General features: G+C 43.6%; 1 protein-coding gene across 7 annotated transcripts in view; it reads left to right on the top strand.

Annotated features, from left to right (window-relative positions):
* ARHGAP26 (Rho GTPase activating protein 26) overlaps positions 1-13,551 on the top strand; it is a 315,168-nt gene that overhangs the window by 131,261 nt on the left and 170,356 nt on the right. The window lies entirely within an intron of this gene.

The following is a 13,551-nucleotide window of genomic DNA, read 5'->3' on the forward strand; positions in this document are numbered from 1 at the left end:
TTTCTGGGGCCTGCTATGCTCAGGGGACTTTCAGTGGACTCAGGTGGACTCAGGTGCTATGCTCAGGGGACTCAGGTGTTTCAGTAAGAGTCATAGTGCTACGCCCCCTCCTTCAGTAGCCCACGTCTTGTGATTGTGTTGACTCCTGCTTTGCCAAAGGAGCACAGCAAATGGGTTTCACAAGCAGTGGAGAAGGTGGAGGTTTCCCTTGTATGCCACTTCTGCTGGTGAATGTGGAGGACTTTTAATATTGATAATGCATGGGTTTCCTGTTGTAATTTTGACTCTAGCACTACATGTTAGAGCACAGTCAAGGTTAGTTCCTATGTAATATAAATACCAATTGGATTTGAGACCCGAAGTAGAAAATTATTACCTAAGGATTAAAGCAGTGGTTGAGATGAAGCTCGAATTGCATGACTGCAGGTGCTCTTTAAACTCTTGGGCAATATTTTAAGGTTGTGACCCTCACATTTCAGAATGTTCACCGTTTAAAAGACGCTATGTTCAAAATTGATAAAAGGAATTGCTTAATTAGACTGTGGGTCTCCATTGTCACAGGAAGTCACTGGGGCTTAGAATTTAGTAAGGTTCACAAAGGACTTGGCCATTTATATGAATAACAAGAATATCTGGAGCTGTTGTCATCAATAGCTATACATTTTGGAAGAGTTTTTGACCTCGTGCTTCAGGGTTTAAGTTAGTCTCAGATCAATGGGCAATGACTGTATTGGTTGCTTATCTGTTGCTGGCTGCGTGTAGAGAAGTGGTGAGTAAGCATAGGTGAAACATGCCTGTATGCAGTGGGCTAGACACCTGTTGTGACAATTTAGGGGGTGGTTGCATAGCAGAGGCTAGTTTTGGTCAGGTCAAAACCTGACTTTTGGACTTGTTGCAATGGTTCAAGAAACCAAAAGGCTTAAATGTATGTGTCTTGGTTACTATTCAAATAAGGCATTTCCTCACTGATTCCTGTAAACTCTTCAAGACTTGCAGAAACTGTAATGTTTGATCAGTTACTCAAACATATGAAATACTGATTTTTCCCCCCTCCCTCCCCATGGAACTCTGACACTAAAACTGAGTTCTGGGCAGTGCTTAATTGTAGCTACAGACTCCTCATTTCCAGGAAAAGTCTCCTGAGGAAGGCTTCATGCATAGAGGGAAAGTTGGCAGACACCAGAAAGAAATGGGGTTAGTCCAACTGGGTGTATGTTATAATGCTAAAAGCCCAGCACAGCACATCCCATCCCTTCCTTTTCCCCCTGACTTTTTGGGACCCCTTTTTGGTACATGATAGCCAGTCTTTCCCTTTGCTTCTTGTCTAGCTGGAAGCAATCATATTAAGAAAGTATTTCTATATAATTCAAATCAAGTTCTCTGGCTCCCATATATGAGCTGTCTTTTCTCTTTTAAATTACAACCCATCTGGTTTCTGCAGTGGCTGCTTCAGAAGTGAGATGGTAATATTGCTTCCTCCTCCTAACTGCAATAATAAAAATAGCACACTCAATTAAAAGAGCGAACAAGACATGTACAGTAAAACACATGACATGATCACAAATTGCCCTTATCTTGTCTTTCTAATCTTTTACTCTCCCTACCCCAACTTCACTGTACCTTTTTGTTGTGAACTGTCAAATTATAAGCCCTGTGATCCTTCAGTTGCTTATACAGATCCATTCACCCAGGTTTCGTCCTGTTGACTGCATCAGGTTTTGCACAGATGGTAGGGTCAGTCCGTTAGGATTACAGGATCGGTGCCACAGATTGTAAACACCTCTGGTCAGTGACCTTGTCTTTTACTTGTTTGTAAAGTGCCACACATGCAAAAAGTGCTATAAAATAATAAATTATACTGAATAGCCCAGATTTCCTGTTGGGGGCCCTAGTTTTATGTGAACTAGTTCAAAAACAGTCCTTCATACTGCCCACTGCACATTTATTTTCTTCCCTGTAACACCCATCTGTTTAGGTGGCTTGCTAGTGTAGTACAGTGGTTTTCAAATGTTTTTTCTGGGGACCAAGTTGAAGAAAATTGTTGATGCCCGTGACCCAACAGAGCTGGGGATGAGGGGTTTGGGATGTGGAAGGGGCTTAGGGCTGGGGCAGAGGGTTGAGGTATGGGGGTGCAGACAGGAATGAGGGATTCAGGGTGTGGGAGGGGTTCAGGCTGTGGCAGGGAGTTGAGGTGCAGTAGGGGGGTCATGGCTGGGGGTGGGGCCAGGGATGAGGGGTTTGGGGTATAGGAGTGGGTTCTGGCTTGAGGGGGGTGTCAGGGCTGGGGCAGGGGATTGAGGCCTGGGATTGTGGCCCAGAGTTGGGGCACAGACTTACCTCTGGTGGCTCCCGGTCAGAGGCGTAGCCAGGGTGCAGGTGCGCTGCGTCCTGGAAGTGGCCAGCAGCAGGTCTGGCTCCTAGGTGGAGGCGCGCAAGCGGCTCTGCACAACTCTCGCCCACAGGCACCGCCTCTCTTCCGCGCTCCCTCCACCCCACCCCAGCTCCCATTGGCTGGAAACTGGCCAATGGGAGTGTAGAGCTGGTGCTCGGGGCAGGGGCAGTACGCAGAGCCCCATGGCCCCCTGACTAGAAGCCGGATCCGCTTCTGGCTGCTTCCGGGGTGCAGCATGGTGTCAGAAAAGGTAGGCACTAGCCTGCCTTAGCTTGGCAGCACTGCAGACAGGACTTTAAATGTCCCAGTCGGCAGTGCTGACTAGAGCAAGGGGACTCAGCGCCTTACATGCTGTGACCCACGGTTTGAAAAACACTGGTTTAGTACATCTAGCTATGCAGGTTATCACTTTGGAGATGTAATGACTGATGGATGTTTATAGCACTTTGAACTGCCCATCCAGATATACCACTATCGCCCTCACCTACTGAAGCATCGTGCAGAATTGCAGTCATAAGGCATTAGTGATGAGAGCTCTGTAAATTGGTGGATAAGGCAGATTCCTTGTCCTTGATCCACCTCCTCCCAGTCTCTGAAGTTACAGGAAATTGGGTTGTAAATTTGTTTTGTGTGGTTTTGTCTTGACACCAGGATGTCAGTTGTTAGGCTTATCCCACAAAGTTTGTTTTGCACAATAAGTAAGTTTAACCCCTAGACTCCCAGAACTATGCATTGTGATTCTTTTTTTTTCTTACTTTATTTTACTGTTCTAGAAAAGAAGCTGATCTCACTTCCAGTCTCTTTTCTTGCTTGAAAAAAATTGATAGTGTTGGATAGAATTCTATGAACAAATTTAGAAGCCCAGTGTGTAACAATATTAAATGGATTCAGTTGAATTTTTTTTAATTGCACTCACTTTAAAACTAAAAAACAATGCAGTGCTACTATTTAACCAGGACAAAATATGGAATGTGCATAGCCAAGATATTTTAACAAATTTAAACATATTTACCATACCTTCAGTGCTAAGAGCAAGTCAGATAGATATTACTTTAGCTTTTTATTAGCTTTCACTGGTGTAATTAGTTGTACTAAAAATCACAAGTTTCCTTTGATTTATATCATTCAATGGAGTTAGAAACAAAGGAAGTCTTAGTCTCAACACAGAGCATTTAAATTGGCTTTTTGTTAATTTTTTCAGCATTAAAATTTACTGGTCTCCCCTCCCCCCAAGTCAAATATTGAAATGTATGTATTGGGGGAGCTAATGCTTCTTCTTTATAGGAGACTGAGTCAAGGATAAAATTTTTAAGTTCGTATAAAGGTGACTGTGGTACGTTGTGGGGCACAAATTAGGCTGTTTGCTTTGTGGCAGAGAACAGAATGCTTAGAATATTAAGCATTTTAGTAAGACTGGGGCTTTTATTGCCAAGTCTGCACTGAGCATGCCAGCCAGAAGAGAGATCATAGGGTCAGTGTTACCTTGTTACTGCTTTCCAAAACACTAGTGATCAGAGCCCTAAAGATCATCTTCATATAAACACACCCTGAAATGTGGCACAACTTTCCTGAAGTGTTTGGAATTTGAGGTGTTAAAATCTATTTGTCAAGATGAGTATAGTTGTAGCTGTGTCGGTCACAGGATATTAGAGAGACAAGGTGGATGAGGTAATATATTTTAGTGGACAGACTTCTGGTGGTGAGAGAGACCAGCTTTTGAGCCACGCAGAGCTCTTCTTCAGGTCTGGGGAAGGTATTCCAAGTGTCACAGCAAAATGCCAGGTGGAACATATTGTTTAGCATTGTGCTGTGATGCTCAGAGTACCTTTCCCAGAGCTGAAGAAGTGCTCTGTGTGACTTGAAAGTTTGCCTCTCTCACCATCAGAAGTTGGTCCAATAAAAGATATTACTTCACCCACCTTGTCTCTTAAAACAAACAAACCAAACAAAAAAATAGCTTAGTCCATAAGTCACATCCTGGCTGAGCTATATTAACTCATTGCATGGCCTTGACCAGTTTATAGCTACAAAATTGTGTTGTTAAAAGGGGAATGTAACATCCTGGAATTCTAGGGGACAAAATATGGAACAGGAAGATCTGAGCAGCTCTGTCTTAGTAGGTAAATGGTAATTGCCCTTCCAAAAAAAAAAAAAAGAGTGGGAGAGCAAATAAGACACTGAGATACTTTTATATTGATCATTTTGGGTGGGAGTCACTTCTTGGAACTGGTTGTCATTGCTGTAAACTGAAATAGGCCATCTCCTTGGTTATGCTGAGGCAATCCGTGCCAGTCCTTGCTTTGTGTTCTTCCTAGTTTTGAAGAAGAAATTAAATGAGGTTACAAAAACAGGACTTTCTTGTCCATTTTTTCACTTTTTGTTTTTCTTTCTGTTTAATTCCTTAATATAGTTTGCCAGCTTGGGTGGGCAAGGACGGTGTCTGCATTCTGAGAAGTCCCTACCATGCTGTTAGGCACTCTTTATTAATAAATAATCCATTACTCAATGAATGAAAACTAGCGATAAACTAACATCAAAAGGTTCACCGGTCCCATTCTAACAACCTTCCAAAAGTTCACCAGGATAACTCGTGGAGAGAATTAATAATAGGCTTTAGGGCCCGATTTTCCAAAGGGCAACCTCCCGCACTGCATTATCTGCTGTGTTCTGAGTACTTCTGGTTGCTTTGTTCAGGTTCCTAATCAGGCACAGAGCTCTTGTGGAAAATCTGGCCCCATTTGTCAGTGCTGAGAACTTTAGAAAGCTCAGTAGTGGTTAGGGTTGAACTAACGGAGGCCCACAGTCTATTCCATCCATTCAGATCTAACCCACACTGAACTTTTTGTTTGACCTTCCGGGATTATTAGATTCCCCCATTTTGGGTTAATTTTTTTTTTGAAGTTGCTCTGTGCACCAGACCTTAATAACTACAGCCTGCTGCTATGAGATTATAGTGAATCCACTGTCAATAGCGAAATGGCATAAAGAGTTTCAACAGTTTCACCATGCCACTTCAATGCATGGATAAATTGCTTGATCTGGGCATGCATGCAAGCGCGCGCGCACACACAGACAGAAACACACACACACACACACACACACATATATATATATATACACACACAGGGGTATGCCTATGCTGCAATCAGACACCCCTGCTACCTTTAATCATATAGACAATCTACAATCATGTAGACACCCCCTGCTACCTTTAATCTAGCTAGTGTGGCTAAAAGTAGCAGTGAAGGTGTGCTGGCAAGGGCTTCAGCATCAGCTGAACAGCACACCTGGAACTCTGGCTATTTCCTCAAGTTCGTAGCCCATTGCAATATCTATGTTGCTGCATCTTTGCTTCTATTTTTAGCCGCATTAGTTAGATTAAAGCTAGCACAGTTGTGCCTACCTGAGCTGCAGTCACACCTCCAACTGCAGTGTAGACCTATCCAGAGCCTCGGTTCTGTAATTGCTGAGCTGCACAAAAAACTTGCAATCTGTTAGTGAGCATGTGGTCTCTGCCGGTGCCAGATCCGGCAAGGTGCTGACAGCCCTCAAATTTCGTGAAGTCAGTGGGAGCTGAGGCACCTTAAAGGGACCACATAAGGCTTGATTTTTTCAGAGATGCTGAGCCACCTGCAGCTCTACAGAAGCAGACTCATATTTAGCATGTAGCATAATTTTTCTCCTGAAATCTGTTTCAAAGGACCCACTAAACGTGTATATAAGATCCATTCTGGTTTTTCCAAAGTGACTCTGCTTGTGCTATCTGCTCCTCCTACAGACTCCTTTGTAACCCTCAAAGCCATGCAGTAGTGTTGTATTCTGACAGCCCTGTTAAATGGCATCTCACTCTGCTAATACAGCTGTTGTTCTGGTCCGAAGAGAAAGCTTTGCTTTTATTGTTAAGGTCACACGCTCTTATTTACCGGCATATGTGGTTAGGCTATAGGTGGAGAAGTTGGTTAACAATCCCAGGAATGTAAGTAGCCTGCCTAGCACAGAACTCTGTTCCTTTTGAGCTTGCTCTTTCCAGAACCAGAAGAGCAAAAGACTATACAAACAACTGCCAATCTTGCATACAGTATGCAACAGGGTGCTCTGCTGCTAAGACTACAGCAGCTGGATGCCACGTTGCTCTCTCGCAGTGTTTGGAAGGAAAGGCCAGTAGAGGAGGCAGGGGCTGAAATGCTGTGGGAGGGGTTCTGTACCAGGAAAAACACAAAATGGAGAGGAAGAAAAGATTTGGGTGTGGTGAATTGCCATGTAGGCTGTTGTCCACTAGGTGGCAAGCTGAGACCAACAGGCTCATTGCACTTGTGCCTGGAGGTAAAGGAGAGCTGGGATCTTCAGCAGAGCAACTGGCCTATTACCATTCCCCTGTTCTCAGTGGCTTATAACTCAGCTATATAAAAGGTGGGGTGGAAAAAATGCCCTGCGCCAAAACCTGGTAATCTAGTTGCCATGCAGGATATCCTAGGGTTAATCGCTGGGCTCTCCCTCCCCAGGCCAGAAGTGGCTTGGCTTGCTGTGGGAGGCAGTGTGCCCAGCTGTGAGAGGGAAGGGGGTGGAGGTGTGGGGAGTGGGTGGAGAAAGGAGGGGAGAAAGGGTGCCTCAATTCACCCTGCACCAGTCTCAGTCCCTCCAGCTGCTTGCATGTGGCAGGTCTTCCAGCACAGTGCTTTTATTTTTTTGGAGTGTACTTATGAGGCAGAGACATTGTTGAGCAGCAAGGAGTGCTTGCCCCCTCCCTCAGCCTCTTCAGCAGGACAGCAGCAGCTGAAAGAGAATCCTGACTTTCTCTCTGAGCACTGTGCAGCAATAATGTCCTGACTTCCAGGGGGGCAGCAGAGAACCAGAAGCTCGCAGTGGTGCCAAGTACAGAGAAACGGAGTACACAGCCATGTCCCTTTTCCTCTTCCCTTCCTCCCCACCTGCTTAGTTTTGTTCCTTCTTCCCAACTGTGCTAGTTTTGCTCCCCCTGTCCCTTTAAGCCATACCAGCTAAACTCTTCAAACCTCTTCTGGTCTTCCCCCCCTTTCCTGCTGTTCCAGCTAATCTCATTGCCTCCAAACAGCAGCAGTTCAAGTCCATCTTCTGCAGCACGGATGCCAGAAGTCCCCCCTCTCGTCCCTACCAAAAAAAAAAAAAAAAAAAGTCAAACTGTAGCACATCACTCCTGACGAAAACATTGTTTTGGTCTCTTCCCTCCTGCTGTCAGGTTAAAGGAGCTGCTGCCATTTTTCAAGCCAGGTAGCATTTTTGAAGTAAACCGAATGGAGACAAAAATCATCTAAACCACAACCCCCTTCCCATTTTCAGTATTTATCTATTTTCCCCTCCTCCTCCCTCTCTCTGTTCCCTTTTCCTCACCCCATTCCCTCTTGCATGTGAACTTGCTCTAGATTGGGGCAGGGGAGGGTGTCACAGAGTCCCCGGGCGATGCTCTGGAACTGCTCCCTATGAAGCCAGGCAGGACCCTGGTGAAGTCTCCTCTCTGTGAGCAGCCTGTCTTCAGGGCATAAAGCTCACACAACCTTCCTGGGTCTGACCTCGGAGCATTCAGTATCCTCTGCCCCTCCGTGAGCTTCCCACAGTGAGTCCGCCCAGGCGGGGTCCTGGGAAAGCCAGAGGGTCCTGCACCCCAACTTCGTAGTCAGACATGACTCTTAGCCAGCCAGTAAAACAGAGGTTTATCAGATGACAGAAACAGGGTCTAAAACAGAGCTTGTAGGTACAGAGAACAGGACCCCTCAGCTGGGTCCCTTTTGGGGGGCAGTAAGCCAGACAACCACATCTGCACTTCACTCCACATCCCCAGTCAGTCCAAACTGACTCATCCTTCAGCCCTTCCTCCTCTGGGCTTTGTCCTTTTCCCGGGTCAGGAGGTCACCTGATTCCTTTGTTCTCCAACCCCTTTAGCTATCACCTTGCAGTGGGGAAGGGCCCAGGCCATCAGTTGCCAGGAGACAGTGTCAGCCATCTATGTACACTGACCCTTTGCTCTTCAACAATTACACCCCCTTATCCCATCACCTAGAGACATAAGAAATGCATAGCGGAAACTGAGGCACCCCTACAGTATTCAGGGGAAACATTAAGAACAGTCCCACTTCGTCACAGAGGGGGAAGGGATGTGCAGAGTGCAAAGTTTACCCAGTGTAATAAGTTGCGTTTCAGCCCCATTTCATGGAGCCGTCCATTCGGCTTCTATTCAGAGGCAGCGCAGAGAGCTCAGTGACTGTGGATTCAGTTGTTGTTGGGATTGCATGTTACCATGGTGATCTGCTGTGACCATATTAATAAATCTCAACTCCTCTCTGGATTTGTGAAAGAAACAATACAAATACACCCACGTTTCTGAAGTGCCTTTGAAATGAGATCAAGTTTGTACTGTAGAAGGCCCAGATGCAGCTCTTAGGCATGACCTCTTGGTGCAGGGTATTGGGGGATGTATGGTGTAGAGGTAGCACACTGGAGATCTCTCTCTGATGCTGTATTAGATTAGACTGGGCAGTGCTTTATAATTCCTTGGTCCTTGCCATGTACGTCTAATGTGCCGCATATGACCAGGGACCTTACTTCTAGTCCACAAAATGGGGCAGGATGTGTGGAGACTTGAGGTGAATGTAGGGCCCTAGAAACAGAATGCTGGCCTGTGAGAAAGTTGATGGGGACCCAATGGCTCCCCAGAATGATTTTGTTTGAATTAGAGCTGTGACATTCTAATGTGTGGTTTCAGAGTAGCAGCCGTGTTAGTCTGTATTCGCAAAAAGAAAAGAAAACAAATTTATTTGAGCATAAGCTTTCGTGATGAAGTGAACTGTAGCTCATGAAAGCTTATGCTCAAATAAATTTGTTAGTTTCTAAGGTGCCACAGGTATTCCTTTTCTTATTCTAATGTGTATCTGCCTCTGAGACTCTCCAGTATAAGAATGCATCAGTCCTTCCTTGCTAACTTTCCCATTCCCCTTTTGCAATGCTTGCCAGCTGTAAATATTATCTTCATCCTACATTTTAAAAAGTGTCCCCATTGGAAGGACTGTCAAATGCCACTTTGTGGAAGAAAAGCAGTGTTTGCCTGTTTAAAGTTTATGGTCTTTTTTTAATGTAAATTTTGTTTAGTATTTGTGAATTGTGCCAAATGGACAGTCCTGGAAATTTATTTTCTGTCTCAGTTCGCAGAACAGATACATAAAGACAATGAATGTATGAACTTTCCCAGCCTTTCCTGCATGCATCCGGCTCCAACGTCTTTTTTCCATGCTAAGATTTTTGGAGCTCCGGCAGCCCCATTGGTTGTAGTTGCCCAGTGGTATTGGTAATATAGTTTGTTATAAGTACTCGTATCGGAAGGCTTAGGTGTGTTAACTTCAGCTAATCCTTCTCTGAGCATCCCCATAAAAGATCATTTCATAGTACAAGTACATCTAATGATCTTTTCATCCAGAGATCTCAAAAATGTTTTCCAAACATCAGTTATACCTTGGGACACCCCATGTGACTAGATTTCCCCCCCCCCCACCTTTTTAACAAATAGGAAAATTGAGGCTAAAAGATTTTAAGTGATTTGCCTAAGTTTCTATAAAGTGAATCTGCATCAGACTGGGGAATACATGTGAAGAGCCCTGACTTCTAATCCCTGATTCTGACTTCTAGACCACCAAATGCATCCGATGAAGTGAGCTGTAGCTCACGAAAACTTATGCTCAAATAAATTTGTTAGTCTCTAAGGTGCCACAAGTACTCCTTTTCTTTTTGCGAATACAGACTAACACGGCTGCTACTCTGAAACCAGTCCTCTGTCTGACAGATGTTCAATGGTGTTGGAGCTGGACTTTGTATTTCTGCTTTAGAAAAGTAATTTACTGTTACACCATTTCTGTGTTTTGTAACAAAACAGAGCAGCAAAACTCAACCTTGCATTCCCATGCAATACATAGCCTGCTACCCTCCTCCTCTAAATTTTGCTGCTGGGAATTCTTTTTTGAAATTGTTTTTCATTTTCCTCTTCTAATTACACAAAATGGTGAAAGAGTAATTTCCCAGTGGAAATTATTGTGTCTTTTGAGCTCAGTCCAATGCTTTAAACCTCTGCATTCCTATCATTTTGGCTCATTCAGAAAAATAAATTAACTTGAAGGGCTTCAGTCATAACTCCCCAACACACCATGGTTGGATACGAACTAAATACTTCCAATCTCCTCACATTACACCAAAACTAACTGGAAGTTGTGAACTGGTTGGATCATTTTAATTCACCTTAATTGTCACTCATCTATTCTATTCTATGTAGGTTCTTATGCCATGCTCATCACCATCGCATCTGAGTGCCTTCCAGTAGTGCATTAAAACTCCCTTTGACTGAGACTAGGGTCAATGGTATCTATTGAGGATACAATATTATAGTAACAGCAAATGACCAGGTAGAGGTTTACTCGCTTAGGATTTTTATATCATCAGCAACATTTTACTCCTAGGACACTGGTTATAAATTTGATCCCAAATTGATAGTTATCAAAAATAATTAATTTTACTAGAGCTGGTCAAAATTCTTTATTCAACTTTTATTTTTCCCAATGAAAAAAAGGGCTTTTTAGTCCAGAAATTTCCATATTCAATGAAGTTTTTTGGTTTGGGGCCAAAATGGTTTGGTTTCCAGTTTTTTGTTTTTGACAAAAACTTTGAAATGTTGGAGAAAAATGTAGATGAAGACACAAACATTTTAGGGGTTTTTTTATTGAAATTTTAGGTTTGGTCATTGCTGTCGGGTGCCTGGTTGATGTCCTGTACAAAATGAACTCGGGCCAGGGCTTCATTGACAACTCATCACATCGTGAAAATTGGTCCCCTTATTCTCTGCCTTGTTTGAGAGGTCAAAGACTGCATTGGTTCATGGAGTCTGAACTGCCATGTTGCCCCAAGAGATGGTCTCTTGCCAGGTCAAGATTGAGATACAATGAGATGCCTGGGCTGAACCTAGTGTGTGGATTAGTAGAGGATTAATCATTTGCCAAAGCTGTCAATCTAGTACCTTTCAGCATAATTACATTTGCTCCATAAATAGCTAAAAATACTGGGCAAGACTGAAATGCTACGTTGTGTCTGCAAATGTTGAGACCACCACCCTCAGGATTAAAAGCAGAAATATCTTTTAGTTGGGGGAAAAAACTAAGTAAAAGATGTTTTGGCTGCTACAGATAGGTCATTCTCGAGTTACCCTGGGCTCAGAACAGGGACCTCTTGTTAAAGGCCCTGTTCTTCTTCAGTATCTACAGCTCTGAACAGTGAACCAGACATCTTTGCAGTGGGTTGCTGTGCTTCAGCAGAGAGCTCTGCAAGGTTGCGTGATCTAAATTTGCCCATAATGAGGTGTGGAGGAAGAATTTACAGGCATTTTCCTCATCTACTTGGCAGTACATTGCTCCTCTGTAACTCTCCACTGGCTTTCCTTGATACCCGAATGCATAGAATACCTTTTTTGTGAATCAGACTTTTTGGTCCACTTACCTGTCCGCTGTTGGAGAGGTGTTGTAACATTGACTAACTCTAAAACCCTTCAGTCCTTGTTCAAAGGTGACACATGCTTCTCAGTCCAAGAATTTTATTCAAAATGAATGCAGTGACAGTGGTGATCTTTGGATTCCATAGCATTAAACATCTCTGCAATCTGTCTTGCTGAAAACCAAACCCTGTGCCGGGTTGGATCACAGAAACCCCTTTTGGGATTGCCAACTGATGTGCCAAGACTACTTCTGCCCCTGCTTTCCCTGCCAGCTTGGGACTCCAGCACCATGTCTTGTTGAGCCAGACACACCAGTCTGCTCCAGCACAGACCCAGGGTTTGAACCTGTGCCCCAAAGCTGCAGACTTCACTGAAAGCAGCTTAAGAAATGTTCCTGTCTTTTACACTCAGATGCTCAACTCCCAATGGGTTCCAAACCCTAAATAAATCCGTTTTACCCTGTATAAAGCTTATACAGGGTAAACTCATAAATTGTTCGCCCTCTGTAACACTGATAGTGATATGCACAGCTGTTTGCCCCCCCCCCCCAGATATTAATATATACTCTGGGTTAATTAATAAGTAAAAAGTGATTTTATTAAATACCGAAAGTAGGATTTAAGTAGTTCCAAGTAGTAACAAATAGAACAAAGTGAATTACCAAGCAAAATAAAATAGAACATGCAAGTCTATATGTCTAAGAAAACTGAATACAGATAAAAACCTCACCCAGTAAGCTTCCTTTTACAGACTAGTCTCCTTCTAGTCTGGGTCCAGCAGTCACTCACACCCCCTGTAATTACTGTCCTTTGTTCCAGTTTCTTTCAGATATCGTTGCGGGTGGAGAGGCTATCTCCTTAGCCAGCTGAAGACAAAATGGAGGGGACTCCCAGGGGTTTAAATAGATTTTCTCTTGTGGGTGGACACCCCTCCCTCCCCCTGTGTAGAATCCAGCTACAAAACGGAGTTTTGGAGTCACATAGGCGAGTCACATGTCCATGCATGACTCAGAACTTACAGCTAGCAGCCATGGGTCACATGCTACCTTGAACGTCCTCACATAGACTTCTTATGTGGACTGGAGCATTCCAAGAGCCATTGTCCCTTAAGTGCTTCTTGATTGGGCACTTAATTTGCACATTCCTTTCTCAAGAAGCTGACCAAATGCTTTACAAAAGCTACTTAAAAATCAAGTCAGAACACCCAATATTCATAACTTCGAAAACAAAAATGATAAATGCATACAAATAGGATTAATAGATTCAGTAGATCATAACCTTTACAGAGATGTTACATGGCATATGTAGCATAAACATATTCTAGTTATGACATTCATAAGCATATTTTAATAAAGTCCTATGGGGGGCACTGTAACATCCCCAACCAAACAAAAAACCAAAAACCCACCACAAACAGTGGGAGAAAGGAGATTTAACTACTCCATAAGCTTTAGTAAATCAGGCAGATCTTTGGAGGCAACTCCATCAGCAAATCTAAGACATAATTTTGTGTTGATTATGGATTTACAGTCAAGCTTGACTTTAATGTGATTTCAGAGAGATGAATGTTTACAGGAAGCTAGAGCTGTTGGATCTAGGTTGAAGAGATTGAGTTTGGCAGTCTTCTGAAAAAGAGCTCAGAAAGCTGTGCCATAGGTGGT

The sequence above is a fragment of the Dermochelys coriacea genome, chromosome 8, assembly GCF_009764565.3.
Source record: "Dermochelys coriacea isolate rDerCor1 chromosome 8, rDerCor1.pri.v4, whole genome shotgun sequence".
NCBI classification, from domain to species: Eukaryota; Metazoa; Chordata; order Testudines; family Dermochelyidae; genus Dermochelys; species Dermochelys coriacea.